At 45.1% G+C, this 13,067-nt stretch overlaps 1 long non-coding RNA gene across 1 annotated transcript in view; it reads left to right on the top strand.

Moving 5' to 3' along the window:
• The first annotated feature begins 6,207 nt into the window (after positions 1-6,207).
• Positions 6,208-13,067, top strand: part of LOC147365374 (uncharacterized) — a 123,929-nt gene continuing 117,069 nt past the window's right edge. The window contains exons 1-2 of the long non-coding RNA XR_015135486.1: positions 6,208-6,606; positions 6,912-8,651. This is a non-coding gene — a long non-coding RNA (uncharacterized LOC147365374). The remainder of the gene's footprint in view (positions 6,607-6,911; positions 8,652-13,067) is intronic.

Genomic DNA, 13,067 nt, shown 5'->3' with positions numbered 1-13,067 from the left:
CATGAGCCTTGCCTTCTTATCCTCAAGTCTGGAGTCTAGGATTATGGCCTCACCTACAAAAATAGGTTCACCCAAAGCGGTTAGTTGGGGAGGCACTCGGGGCACGCTAGCAAGTGAGGAGTAAATGGACGGTGCATCTCCTTCTGAGTCTCAACTCACTGATTCACTCTCTGCCCGATCCCACACATCTCCGCTGAGTCAGGCACTGACAAGTGAGAGGGCGGAGAGGAGAGAGGAAGGGAAGAAGGTGCTGCTGCAGAGATGGGAGCACAGGCACCCAGAGGAAGGGCCTTGGAGCCAACAGGAGGAAGAAAGCAAAACATAGAGAGGCCGCCAAACCTCTGTTAGCCAGCCGGCTTGGGGAATGGGGCATTTGGGTTAGTGGAAGTTTCTAGTTATGTGTGAACACAGCCAACATCTTTCTGTCTTAACCCTTAATTGAGAAAAGCTTTTTACTTAATGTTAGTTCACTTTCTTTCTGAAGGGGCAGCAGTCTGGAGTGAACACCAACTGCAGGCCGGAGAGTCTGTGGATGGAGGCGCCCCAGCCTAGAACCCTGTTTTAATCCTGAAAGTGAGGTCTCTGCTATAAACTTGCCTTTTCATGCTTTTGACTCTCTTTCTCATGGATTGCTGGGAATTTGTGTTCAAGTTTAACTACTGGTACACTCGAGGAGAAGTGGGTGGCGGAGGATGAGATGGTCAGATAGCATCACCAACTCAATGGACATGAATCTGCGCAGACTCCAGGAGATAGTGGAGGACAAGGGAGCCTGGCCGGCTGCAGTCCACGCTGTTGCAGAGTTGGACTCGACTTAGCAATTGAACAACAACAGTCCTATTCATCTTTCAAATCTCAACTACAAGGTCACTTCCTCTGTAAAGGCTTTCTAATTACTCCTTCCTCTTTCCCCTCGGGCCCTCCCAGTTACTCCCTCTTTGCTGAGTATACTGTGTTTAAATACTTTGTTAATATGAGATGCAATGGGCAGGAAATTGAGGAAGAGCTTTATCTATGTATGACCCTGCTTGTTAAGGAGCTGAATTCCAAGTCTTTGCTTTGCTTTTACAATAGTAATAAACTAATTACATGTGAATTCCCAGAAGGCAGAAAACCCCAGCTTCTGGCCAGAAACAAGGGAGGGAAGGGAGGAGAAATTCTATAAACAGATAAAAGGAGAAAGAAATCATTCATAAGCTTGGTGATTTTTATCTTAATTCTGAGAGTTATTCCATGTTGGTTTCCCTATGATCTGTAAAAACAGAGTGCTTCCTACAATGTTTCTGAGATCTGAAACAACTCAGAGAGATGATATTTCTCTTTCTATAAACCAATCCACTCTCTGAATGCCCTGTAGGGGATTGGGTGGGGCAGGAGTTTAAGGAGGAAATCAGTCATCTGTTAAGTTCAGTTCAGTTCAGTTGCTCAGTCGTGTCCTACTCTTTTCGACCCCGTGAATCGAAGCACGCCAGGCCTCCCTGTCCATCACCAACTCCCAGAGTTCACTCAGACTCATGTCCATTGAGTCAGTGATGCCATCCAGCCATCTCCTCCTCTGTCGTCCCCTTCTCCTCTTGCCCCCAATCCCTCCCAGCATCAGGTCTTTTCCAATGAGTCAACTCTTCACATGAAGTGGCCAAAGTACTGGAATTTCAGCTTTAGCATCATTCCTTCCAAAGAAATCCCAGGACTGATCTCCTTCAGAATGGACTGGTTGGATCTCCTTGCAATCCAAGGGACTCTCAAGAGTCTTCTCCAACACCACAGTTCAAAAGCATCAATTCTTTGGTGCTCAGCCTTCTTCACAGTCCAACTCTCACATCCATACATGACCACAGGAAAAACCATAGCCTTGACCAGACGAACCTTTGTTGGCAAAGTAATGTCTCTGCTTTTGAATATGCTCTCTAGGTTGGTCATAACTTTCCTTCCAAGGAGTAAGCGTCTTTTAATTTCATGGCTGCAGTCACCATCTGTAGTGATTTTGGAGCCCAGAAAAATAAAATCTGACACTGTTTCCACTGTTTCCCCATCTATTTCCCATGAAGTGGTGGGACCGGATGCCATGATCTTCATTTTCTGAATGTTGAGCTTTAAGCCAACTTTTTCACTCTGCACTTTCACTTTCATCAAGAGGCTCTTTAGTTCCTCTTCACTTTCTGCCATAAGGGTGGTGTCATCTGCATATCTGAGGTTATTGATATTTCTCCCAGCAATCTTGATTCCAGCTTGTGTTTCTTCCAGTCCAGCGTTTCTCATGATGTACTCTGCATATAAGTTAAATAAACAGGGTGACAATATACAGCCTTCACGAACTCCTTTTCCTATTTGGAACCAGTCTGTTGTTCCATGTCTAGTTCTAACTGTTTCTTCCTGACTTGCATACAAATTTCTCAAGAGGCAGATCAGGTGGTCTGGTATTCCCATGTCTTTCAGAATTCTCCTGAGTTTATTGTGATCCACACAGTCAAAGGCTTTGGCATGGTCAATAAAGCAGAAATAGATGCTTTTCTGGAACTCTCTGTTACTAAGATCCAAATAGATACAGTACCAGATATGTGGAGGTTGACTCTCAGGACAGGTTGGAGACCAACCAAGAGGCAGATGGTCAGCGGCACTCATCATTTTCCAAGCCTCTATTCTTGGGCCTTGATAGAAAGTCACCACAGCAGCCCAACAAGAGGCAGATGGTCAGCGGCACTCATCATTTTCCAAGCCTCTATTCTTGGGCCTTGATAGAAAGTCACCACAGCAGCCCTGTTGGGCCATGACTTGGGTCTGAGAACAGAAGATCAGGAGTAAAGCAGAAAGAGGGCAGGATGCTGTGTGGTGACACGGGCCCGGCTGTGCCACGTCTCTGGGCAAGGAGATAGTTGCCTGGCCACGGGCCCCAGAGGGCTGGGGATGGAGCAGGTGGTACTGAAACCTGGGGATTAGCTCCATCTGCCCTGAGCTCAATGAAAACCCTGCATCCTTCTCCCCGTGCTGGCCCCTGGCAGGTCCTGGCAGCCTCATGTCCATCTGGCCATGATATCAAGTTTAATTTACATGAGGGGCCTGGTGATCCTCTTAACAGCCCTCTGAGAAGGGCTGTGCTATGCTGTGCTTAGCTGCTCAGTCGTATCCAATTCTTTGTGACCCCATGGACTGTAGCCTGCAGGGCTCCTCTGGCCATGGGCTTTCCCAGGCAAGAATACTGGAGATCTTCCCAACCCAGGGATCGAACCCAGGTCTCCTGCATTCCAGGTGGATTCTTTACTAGCTGAGCTACCAGGGAAGCACCTAAGAAGGCCTACATGCTGCTTAAAACCAACCAGCCCACAGCCCTCTTATACTGTGGGTTTTACAGACAAGGGAATGGCACAGTGAAGTTCTCTCTCGGAGGTGGTGATGCTGTTCGCTAGGATCCCCAAGGTAGACGGGGTGTCTGCCACCCCAGCAGACAAGCTGCCCACTGTGAGTGTGTGCCGGGTTCCACCCAGGGGATGAAGCAGGACGCACACGGCAGGTTCCCTCAGCATGCCTTGCCTCCTCTGGCTCCCGGAAGGCAGGGCCTGTCCTTACTTCTTCCCTATTCTCAACATCCAGCACAGAATCTGCCAAAGGGCAGGTGCTCAACAGATGCTCCCTGAAGGAATATAAGAAGTCTGTTTTCAGAATTCCATTATGACTGGATCATGGCTGGCCCATTGTCTCTTTTCTCCTTTATAGGGATGAGCTCATGCAACGTTCCCCAGTCCCCAGCAGCTCCCCGGTTACTCAGCTGCCACCACCTCACTGAGAAGGTGGGCTTCTCCCATGCCAGGCCCACTGGACCTCCTTTAATTCATTCCTTCCTCCCTCTTCCTTGGCTTCCTCCCTCCCTCTCTCTTTCCCTTCTGGCAGAGTGACCGGTTGTTTTGTTTGCCCAAGTCTGAGGGGTTTCCCAGGACACAGGACTTACTATGCTAAAATCAGGAAAGTCCCAGCCAACCTGGGCAAGTTGGTCATTTGACCCTCCCTTTCCCTGGTGGCTCAGAGGGTAAAGCGTCTGCCTGCAATACGGGAGACCTGGGTTCGATCCCTGGGTTGGGAAGATCTCCTGGAGAAGGAAATGGCAACCCACTCCAGTATTCCTGCCTGGAGAATCCCAGGGATGGAGGAGCCTGGTAGGCAACAGTCCATGGGGTCGCAAAGAGTCCGACAAGACTTCCCTTCCCGTCCTGTCCCGTCCCTTCCCGTCCCTTCCCTTCCCTCAGCATATAGTGGACTTATTCTGGGAAAGCACAGGCCCAGGCTGAGTTGAGATGCGTTGACTGGTTTGGGGAGTAAAAGAGCTAATTAAAGAGCCGCACTCCCTTTGTTCTGGAATGAGGAGACATTAATGACATTTCTACTCCCTTCTCATCAGCCTCTTCCTCCCATCTGTATCCTATTCCTCTTCTCTACATCTAAAACATTTCAGTTCCTTTCTTATCACACCCCCAGCCTTGATTTCTATCACAGCTAGAGTATAGAGACCAGATGAAGCTGGAGTTGGGGGTCTAGTGCCTTTTGGCCTAGGATTCCAAAGTTTGAGGTCCATGTTGACCCCACTGGGCAGCTGTTGAGCACGCTGAGGTCTCCCAACCCCTCTTCACATCCACCTTTCATTTTCTAGGGGCAGGACATTGGCGATTCAGTGGGGGTGTCCTCGCAGCCTGCTTTTTGGTCAGTCTTAAAATGGGGTACCTTCTGTTCTCTGATTTTTCTGGTCTTAGTGACTCAATGCCCTGGGAATCTTTGTTTCTCACAGAGGTTGCTGAGACCAAGGGTGATGACAAGTGTGAATGAATCAGAGCCTGTCCCCGCCCCTCAGATTCACGCTGGACCAAACTGTGTGAACACACACCCACAGCACGTGTAGTGGGCTCTCCTGATGCCTCAGCTCCTTGTTAGCCTGGCCGTCCAGTGGGTAGTGCTGCAGGGCTCAGTGGTGAGTCCATTCATTTCCATACAGGAGTCTGTGTTTCCTGATGGATCCAGGCCACTTGCATGCATGCATGCTAAGTCACTTCGGTTGTTGTCTGACTGTGCAACCCCATGGACTGTAGCCCACCAGGCTCCTCTGTCCATGGGATTCTCCAGGCAAGAATACTGGAGTGGGTTGTCATGCCCTCCTCCAGGGGATTTTCCCGACCCAGGGATCAAACCTGCATCTCTTACATCTCCTACATTGGCAGGCATGTTCTTTACCACTAGTGCCATCTAGGAAGCCCAGGGCACTTGGGTTTCTCTAATTTGATTGGGTACATTATTTCTCTCCAGCACTGAATTAGAGGGTAATTGAAAGTGATGACTTGCAAGTTAGGGTTTTTATTCTATTCCTTTAAAAGTAATGTTTTTATTTATTTAAATGGGATTTATTTTTTAAAATTACTTAATTGGAGGCTAATTACTTTACAATATTGTGGTGGTTTTTGCCATGCACGTTTTTAAAAAGTTTCATTTTGTCTTACATCTGCCCTCCACTTACACCTTCACAACATATTCTTTTCCAGCTTGTATACTGGAGATGCCTTGGCATGAGCCTAGGGTAGAAGTCTTCATCTGGCTGCAGTGGAAAGAGATGCTCATGAATCTACTTTAGGAGGGCAGGTGGTCTTGTCTCTGGCCCACCAGCTTTGACAATGGTATTATCACTTCCCTTGTGGCTCAGAATCTGCCTGTAATGTGGGAGACGGGAGGATCCCCTGGAGAAGGGAACAGCTACCCACTCCAGTATTCTGGCCTGGAGAATTCCGTGGACTGTATAGTCCATGGGGTCGAAAAGAGTCAGACACGACTGAGCAACTTTCCCTTTCACTTATCACAGCCTACTGAGCTGCCTTAAGGAAGCCTGCACTAGAGGAGGTGGAAGCTGGTCCCTGTTTGCCTGTAGGCCCCTCAGGAGCCTATTCTCATCTGCTTTATGATGACAGGTACAGAGGTGACACTGATGATGAAAACGAGGATGAAGATGTGATCTGAGTGTCTGACCAAGTAACATCATGCATTGATTTGGTAACTGAAACCGTCATAGCAATTAACATCCTGGGTTGATTGGTAGCAGCTGTGTAAGCTGAGTGGCAAAGGATTCTGAAGTTGCATCCAGGGTCACCTGCAGACAACATGATGACCACTTAGTGATGTCAGGTGTAGCCACAAAAGGGTGTGAGGAGTGAGAATTTCATATGCTCCTCATCCATGGGGTTTTCAACCAGGCTTTTTGTCTCTCCTCATTCGTGGCAGCTGAGTCACCTTAGCTCTTTCAGTTTGTACTGGGATATTTATGGGGGTCCCAGACCTGGTTGGTTGGAGAAGGCAATGGCATCCCACTCCAGTACTCTTGCCTGGAAAATCCCATGGATGGAGGAGCCTGGTAGGCTGCAGTCCATGCGGTCGCTAAGAGTTGGGCATGACTGAGCGACTTCCCTTTCACTTTTCACTTTTCACTTTCCTGCATTGGAGAAGGAAATGGCAACCCACTCCAGTGTTCTTGCCTGGAGAATCCCAGGGACGGCGGAGCCTGGTGGGCTGCCGTCTCTGGGGTCACTCAGAGTCGGACACGACTGAAGAGACTTAGCAGCAGCAGCAGCAGCAGACCTGGTTGGTTACCCTTCACTGCTCTCCTCCTGTACTCTGGGTGCTCTGTTGAGTTTGTTGACTACCTTATTGCTAATACTTCAGGAGGGCTAGGAAAGCGATTTTTCTTAGAGTAAACCTTGCATCCCAGCCCCCACCTTTCCCCTGGTTCCTATGGGGCACTGCTGGTCTTTCAGTAAAGGGGCTGATGTCATGATGATTTCAAGCGATTTGGCCTAAAGACAACACCTACTCCCTGAACAATATCCATGAAAACTTAACACAGTTACTCGAGTGAGTCACATTTTCCCTGTGAATGTGATTTGCAGATGTCAGAATGAAGTCTCACCAGGACCGCCTTCTGAAATGGAACTTCCAGAAACAGCAGACAGACTGCTGATCAGCCATCCCAGAAAAAGAAAAGCCGCCCATTGACCAGCCAGGGCTCTGATCACACAGATGAATGCTACATTTCCAAAGAAACCGAAATCAGCATGAAAAATTTCTCTTGCAGAAAGATTCGAGCTCATAGTATACCTGGTTGCCTGATGAAAAGGAATCATTCCCCCTCCCCGCAAACTATGTGATTTTCATAATGACCCGAGGTTGTGGGCTGTGGATACAGGCTCTGAAAACGTCCTCCCGAATTTTCTGGTTGGGCATCGAGAAGCCCACGGGACCTTGCATCTCGGTGCGTGTGGTAGTGAGTGACGGAGGCAAGCTTGGGCCTTCTGGTCACTCCTGGACAGTGCTCTGTCACCCCACCCTGCCTTTACAACCTGGAGGGAGCCCGCCTAAGCAGCAGTCCATTTATTTTTCTTTCAGAGAGAAATGTGTCTTTAAAAAAATAAGAATGAAGGCCAAAAATTCATCTCAATAAACATGAAGAAATTAAGTATTTTAGTTTTATTTTATAATAATTCAAAGATATTTTTAAAATGTAAAAACACTGAGGGACAGAGGAAAGTAGAGACACAAAGAAATAAAAAAACACACACCCAGCACACCATGCATGGCCAGGATTTATGTGAAATCACAGCTCCATTGTGTGGCTTTTCAGGATGTCAAGGTGTGATTTGTTGTTGTCATTTAGTCATGCCCGACTGTTTGCGACCCCATGGACTGTAGCCCACCGGGTCCTCTGTCTGTGGAATTTCCCAGGCAAGAATACTGGAGTAGGTTGCCATTTCCTTCTCCAGGGGATCTTCCCCACCCAGGGACTGAACCAATAGCTTCTGGTTGGCAGGCAGATTTTGTTTACCACTGATTATCCTGGGAAGCAAAATGTGTGATTAGGGTTTCACAAATAGAAGCAGAAATATTGGCAGTACTTCTCCTGGGACCTGGTGACATAGAGGACAGAACTTGGGCCCAGAACCAGAGGTCTCTTAACCCTGGCCAAAGCCAAGGGAGATAAATGCTTTCAATGGCATCATGTTGAACTTCCAGAACTAAGCTATTGCCTTGGCTTCTGCTCTCTTTATCATGATGAGCAGGAAGAATACAAAGTGTAAGAGAAGGCCTGGCAAGAGAAACCAAAGCCCCAGCCTTTTAGCAACATCTGAGAGTCACCTGGGAAGCTAAAAACCCACGTGCCTGGGCCCCGCCCCAAACCATCTGAGTCAGAGCCCAGGCGGCTGGACCCGGGCGTCAGCACTGGAGGCCGGGCCAGAGGGAGAAGCCCAGTGTTCCACATGCATCCCCAAGGCGCTGACTTAGGGACGGAAGATGCACGGAAATAACTGCAATGAGACGCGGGATGCCCATGCAAAACCTTCTCGCAGGAGAGAGACTGCGAACAAAAGCTGGGGGTGACTCCAGAGGGGTCCACAGAGCAGGGCCTGCAGTGGTTGAGATGCCGCGTGAAGACAAGGGGCGCGCTCTCCGGTTGACCTTCTGTGGGACTTCGCTGGAGAGTTTGATGTTACAACATTTCCCCTCTTTTGCCTTAACTGATTTTATTCCTAATGAACTACTTTGAGCCCTGGGAGAAGGGTGCTTAAACCCCCCATGCATGTGGTCTTGGCCCTCTCTGCCTCACACAGTGCCGGGGTGCGGGAAATTCGCAGGTAGGACACATATACTCTGTCTTGTTTAAATGCTTAGAATTATTTTTTTATTGATATATAAGTAGTATAACATTGTTAGTTTTATGTGTACAATATCATGATTTGACACACATACCTATTGTGAACATGTAACATTTGTCTTTTTCTGTCTGACTTATTTCACTTAGCATAATGCCCTCAAGGTCCGTTCACATTTGTTGCAAATAGTTGACATTTTTGAAAGTTGTTTTTTAAGTTTTTTAAAAATTGAAGTATAATTGATGTATAATATGTTACAGGTGTACAATATAGTGATTCACAAGTTTTAAAGGTTATATTGGCTATATTCCCTGTGTTGTATAGTATATCCTTGTAGCTTATTTTTATACTTAATAGTTTATATTTCTTTTTTTTTAATAATTTTTATTTCTTAATCCCATACCCCTGTATTGCCCCTCCCTACTTCCCTCTCCCTAGTGGTAATTACTAGTTTGCTCTCTGTATCAGTGAGTCTGCTTCTTTTTTATGTTCACTGGTTGTTATATTTTTAGACTCTACATATAAGTGATATCATACAATACTTGTCTTTGACATATTTTTCTTAGTATAATACCCTCTACGTCCATCAGTGTTGCTGCAGGTGGCAAAATTTTGTTCTTTTCTATGGCTGAGTAATGTAATATTCCATTATGTGTATACCACATCTTCATTGTCCGTTCATCTGCTGATGGACACTTAGGGTGCTTCTGTACCTTGGCAATTGTAAATAATGCTGCTGTGGACATTGGGGTACATATATCTTTCTGAATTAGTGTTTTTGTTTTGGGGGGATATATACCTAGGAGTGGAATTGCTAGGTCATGTGGTAGTTCTATGTTTAGCTTTTTGAGAAACCTTTGTACTATTTTCCACAGAGACTGCACCAATTTAGATTCCCACCAGCAGTGCATAAGGATTCCCTGTCCTCCACACCCTCACCAACATTTGTTATTTGTGTTCTTTTTGGTGAGAGCCATTCTAACAGGTGTAAAGGGGTATTCGTTGTGGTTTTGATTTATATTTTCCTGATATTAGCAGTGGTTAGCATCTTTGCACGTGCCTATTGGCCATCTGCATCTCCTTGGAAAAAATTCTATTCGGTTCTTCTGCTCATTTTAAAGTCAGGTTGTCTGATTTTTTTTTAAATGTTGATTTGTATGAGCTGTTTATACATGCTGGATGTATCCTTATGTATGCTATTTATGTATCCTTTGTTGGTCATATCTTTTAAATATTTTCTCCCATTCAATAGGTCATCTTTATTGATGGTTTCCTTCGCTGTGCAAAATCTAATTAGGTCATATTTGTTTATTTTTGCTTTTATTTCCTTTGTTGAGGAGCCATTTTAAAAAACATACTGCTACGATTTGTGTCAAAGAGTATTCTGCCTATGTTTTTCTTTAGGAGTTTTATGGTATCCAGTCTTACCTTTAGGTCTTCAATTCATTCTGAGTTTTTTTTTAAGGTGTTGGAGAATTTTATAATTTCATTATTTTATATGTTGGTATCCAGTTTTCCTAGCACCACTTATTTCTTTAACTTTTTATTTTGTATTGAGATATAGCCAATTAACAATGTTGTGATAGTTTCAGGTCAACAGCAAAGGGACTCAGTAATACAAATACATGTGTCTATTCTCCTCCAAACTTCCCTCCCTTCCAGGCTGCCACATAACATTGAGCAGAGTTTCATGTGCTATACAGTAGGTCCTTGTTGGTTATCTGTTTTAAATACAGCAGTGTGTACATGTCCATCCCAAACTCCCTAACTCTCCCTTTGTGCCATCCTTCCCCCTGGGAACCAGAAATTCATTCTCTAAATCTGTGGGTCTCTTTGTCTTTTGTAAGTAAATTCATCTGTATCATTTCTTTTTTAGATTCCACATATTAGGGATGTCATATTATATTTCTCCTTCTCTGTCTGACTTCACTCAGTATGACAGTCTCTAGGTCCGTCCACATTGCTGCAAATGGCATTATTTCATTCTTTTTAATGGCTGAATAATATTCCATTGTATACATGTACCACATCTTCTATATCCATTCCTCTGTTGATGGCCGTTTTGGTTGCTTCCACATACTGGCTATTGTTAACAGTGCTACAGTGAGCACTGGGGTGCATGTATCATTTTGGATCATGGTATTCTCCAGAGAGATGCCCAGGAGTGGGATCGCAGGATCATATGGTAGCCCTAGTTTTAGTTTTTTAAGGAACTTCCATGCTGTTTTCCCTTTCATGCAGAGATGGGCACAATAAATGACAGAAACAGTATGGATCTAACAGAAGCAGAAGATATTAAGAAGTGGCAATGATACACAGAAGAACTATACAAGGAAGATCTTAATGACCTAGATAACAACAATGGTATGATCACTCACCTAGAGCCAGGCATCCTGGAATGCAAAGTCAAGTGGGCCTTACAAAGCATCACTATGAACAAAGCTAGTGGAGATGGTGGAATTCCAGTTGAGCTATTTCAAATCCTAAAAGATGATGCTGTGAAAGTGCTGCACTTGATATGCCAGCAAATTTGGAAAACTCAGCAGTGCCCACAGGACTGGAAAAGGTCAGTTTTCATTCCAATCCCAAAGAAAGGCAATGCCAAAGAATGTACAAACTACTGCACAATTGCATTCATCTCACACGCTAGTAAAGTAATGCTCAAAATACTCCAAGCCAGACTGCAACAGAATGTGAACTGTGAAGTTCCAGATGTTCCAACTAGATTTAGCAAAGGCAGAGGAACCAGAGAGCAAATTGTCAACATCTGTTGGAGCATAGAAAAAGCAAGAGAGTTCCAGAAAAACATCTACTTCTGCTTTATTGACTACGCCAAAGTCTTTGACTGTGTGCATCACAACAAACTGTGGAAAATTCTTCAAGAGATGGGAATACCAGACCACCTTGCCTGCCTCCTGAGAAATCTGTATGCAGGTCAAAAAATAACAGTAGAATTGGACATGGAACAACAGACTGGTTCCAAATTGGGAAAGGAGTACATCAAGGCTGTATATTGTCACCCTGCTTATTTAACTTATATGCAGAGTTCAGTCCAGTCACTCAGTCGTGTTGGCTGTTTGTGACCCCATGGACTGCAGCACACCAGGCCTCCCTGTCCATCACCAGCTCCCGGAGTTCACGCAGACTCATGTCCATTGAGTCGGTGATGCCATCCAACCATCTCATCCTCTGTTGTCCCCTTTTCCTCCTGCCCTCAGTCTTTCCCAGCATCAGGGTCTTTTCCAATGAGTCAGTTCTTCGCATCAGATGGCCAAAGTATTGGAATTTCACTTCAACATCAGTCCTTCCAACGAATATTCAGGACTGATTTCCTTTAGGATTGACTGATTTGATCTCCTTGCTGTCCAAGGGACTCTCAAGAGTCTTCTCCAACACCACAGTTCAAAAGCATCAGTTCTTCAGCTCTCAGCTTTCTTTATAGTCCAACTCTCACATCCATATATAACTATTGGAAAAACCAAAGCTTTGACTAGACAGACCTTTGTTGACAAAGTAATGTCTCTGCTTTTTAATATGCTGTCTAGGTTGGTCACAGCGTTTCTTCCCAGGAGCAAGCATAATTTAATTTTCTTTTAATAGCTGCAGTCACCATCTGCAGTTATTTTGGAGCCCCCAAAAGTAAAGTCTCTCAATGTTTCCACTGTTTCCCCATCTATTTGGCATGAAGTGATGGGACCATATGCCATGATCTTAGTTTTCTGAATGTTGAGTTTTACGCCAACTTTTTCACTCTCCTTTTTCACTTTCATCAAGAGGCTCTTTAGTTCTTCCTCACTTTCTGCCATAAGGGTGGTGTCATCTGCATATCTGATATTATTGATATTTCTCCCAGCAGTCTTGATTCCGGCTTGTGTTTCATCTAGTCCAGCAGTTCTCATGATGTACTCTGCGTATAAGTTAAATAAGCAGGGTGAGAACCCCATGAACAGTATGCACTTTAATTTCTCTAATAATTTGTGATGTTGAGCACTTTCTCATGTGCCTCTTGGCCATATGAATGTCTTTTTTTGGAGAAATGTCTATTTAGGTCTTCTGCCCATTTTTTGATTAGGTTGTTTTGATGCTATTAAGTGTCATAAGCTGTTTGTGAATTTTGGAGACTAATTCCTTGCCAGTCACATCGTTTGCAAATATTTTCTCCTAATCTGAGCTCCACTTACTGAAGAAACTGTCTTTTTTCCATTGTATATTCTTGCCTCCTTTGTCACAGATTAGTTGACCATAAATGCATAGGTTTATTTCTGGGCTCTCTATTCCCATTGATCCATGTGTCTGTTTTTGTGCCAGTATTGTGCTGTTTTGATTACTGTAGCTTTGTAGTGTAGTCTGATGTCACGAAGTGTGATTTTTCCAGCTCTATTCTTTCTCAAAGTTGTT

Source organism: Bos grunniens, chromosome 10 (assembly GCF_055505025.1).
Source record: "Bos grunniens cultivar Pamir isolate PY7600 chromosome 10, Bosgru_T2T1.0, whole genome shotgun sequence".
Taxonomy (NCBI): domain Eukaryota; kingdom Metazoa; phylum Chordata; class Mammalia; order Artiodactyla; family Bovidae; genus Bos; species Bos grunniens.
The sequence above is the reverse complement of the archived record's forward strand: the minus strand, read 5'-3'. Positions and strand labels throughout refer to the sequence as shown.